Here is a 2,476-nt window from a genome sequence, read left to right on the forward strand (position 1 = left end):
TTAAAATACAAAATCAAATTCCAATTTCGAAACTATATTTTTTTTCGTTTTCAGAATATTGAAACCAGGCGGCATTTGGGTGAATTTGGGCCCAATACTTTATCATTTCAGCTATATACAGGGCGAGTATAGCATCGAACCTACTTTTGAAAATTTGGAGCTAATGATCAAAATGGTTGGCTTTGGTTTTCTTCGTAGCCAAACAGGCGTACGCACTAAATATGCATAAAACCCACAATCCATGCTTAAAAGTGAATATGAGAACTTATTTTGGATTTGTCGCAAGCCAGAAGATCCAGATGACCGAAATAACGATTAATCGCATTACGATGATGAATCTGATGAGCTTGTTGATGGCGACGTTGGCAGTAGCAGCAACAAAGGCGCAAGGTATTATCTTGCCTAACACTTAGTTATTAGTCATTTTGCAATCCTAGGTTTTTGTTTTTTGACACACACATAACAAATTCTTCCACATCCCAGTATGCATATGCAAATCAGTATGTATGACTATGTGTTTATAAAAACGCAACTCTCTTGATGACAATAAAATTGTACGAATAATATGCTCCTTTTATGATCGAGTAGTATAAATGTTGAATATTAGGCATATGAAATTGAATTCTTTAACATGGAATATGTTTTTATGTTTAATTAAAGCATTATGCAAAAGCATAAAACACATGTTGTAATTTTAAGCAAACCATTACCGGAACCAGAACTATGATTTCAGAATCTACAAAGTCGAAAAATAGCTGGTAGAACACACTTTTCACGAAATTAATGATAAAAAATTTTACCTGTATTGAAATTAGTGGTAAGCAAATGTTTAATTTTGTTAATTTTTCCCTCATAGTCCTATGCATATGATAGAGTTAACTGGATGCAGTTTTTTATTATATTCTACTTCTCTTGCATCCATCTACGATAGAAATACAGTAGGAAATATAATATTAAATAATGCAATGTATTAAGACACCTTTATAAACAAAATATAATAAAAGCAAATAAAATTATATTATTTAAAATTTCATTTCAGTTCAGTTGAATAGCATTTACGGCACCCGGAACTTCTACTTTCACCTGATTACCTTTCACCGGCACTCTATCGGTGTTACCAATTTTTCGTGCAGCCAAGGCGTCGGCTATAATTGGTTGCGTTAACTTATCCAGCTCGAAAAGATAATTTGTAGCGCTTAGTGGTGGCTATAAGAATGATAGGAGTAAATAAACTAAGTATTTGCTTTTTAAATTTTTTTCTTTGCTTACATTTTGTATGCTTTGATTTGGTGGCAGGGTTTTCCACTCGTATAGCGCGCCTTTAAAATAAGCGCATCATCGGGAAACACTACAAACAATGGACTATCCCAACGGTAGTTGCCATGCGGCTCTTCGTAACGCATACACAAAGCATCAAATATTTCCCGTGTATATGGCACGTTCGAATTGTCCACTCGATCATCCAACACATCTGCATTAGTGCGCTGTTGGTTAAACTCCCATGGTCGCGCCTTATTACACCCTTTGTAGTAGAGTTAAATAGCACCTTTAATATAATTGTCAGCGTCCACGATGACAACATCTTCGTTCCCACAACAGTCGGGTCTACGTAACCGGAACGACCCAGATTTATATATGGCCAAGGACTGCCACTTCAGCTACACTCCCCAAAAAGTCTTTGAGGAACTTGTATGCTGCTACAATAATAATAATAATAATACCACATCTTCTTTATTGAGCAACCGCAGTGCCTCTGATTTAATATCGCTACAGACTTGGTTTTCTTTTTGAGAATCCGCTAAGTATTCGTTTTTCGAGAAGCCGGCATTTGCTATAAAAACCATTTATGCGCTATGGCAAGAGACGTTCACTACGGGCCATTCAGTTTCATGGTACAAACACATCATTCAGTTCAATTGTTTTAAACTATATTTTATTTACTTTGCGCATTTGTTTTTGCAAAATGGTAATTTTCTGAATTGTCAAACTTGTTTACATTGGTGTAATTTGACATTTCTCGTTTGACATTTTATGTTTCTCAAGCAACAACAAAATACATGGAAGGGTTGCATCTGCTCTTCTGCTATTACCTGTTTATTGTGCCATGGTTACGTCAAAATTTTTGGATTATACCGAGTTCTCCGAGGTCACAGCAGCCGTACTTGGTATATGGCTTAGTAGAGCTTGGTACAAACAATCACTGTTTTTCATATCGTCACTAGCTATCAAATTAGTAACAAAGGTCGTCATATTTCCAGTAATAAAATCACTAGAGTAATGGTAAGCTCAAGAGCAATCGATGCTTTATATTCAGTAAGAATGTCGTTCAATGTTTGCATATACCTTTGAAGGTTTCTAAGAATCTGGAAAGGTTTATTTTTTGCTTTTCGTTAGAATGCTAGTAGTTTTCCTACCTGGAACGCCTTCAAAACCACCGTATTGTCTATTTTCCTCAACATGCTTTTAGCATATACTA

The 2,476-nt window shown here is 35.5% G+C and overlaps 1 pseudogene; it reads right to left on the reverse strand.

Moving 5' to 3' along the window:
- Positions 1 to 1,035: 1,035 nt before the first annotated feature.
- Positions 1,036 to 1,929, reverse strand: LOC118736462 (annotated as a pseudogene).
- Positions 1,930 to 2,476: the final 547 nt, after the last annotated feature.

The sequence above is a fragment of the Rhagoletis pomonella genome, unplaced genomic scaffold, assembly GCF_013731165.1.
Source record: "Rhagoletis pomonella isolate Grant_MI unplaced genomic scaffold, Rhpom_1.0 Rhpom_scaffold_00003, whole genome shotgun sequence".
NCBI lineage: Eukaryota > Metazoa > Arthropoda > Insecta > Diptera > Tephritidae > Rhagoletis > Rhagoletis pomonella.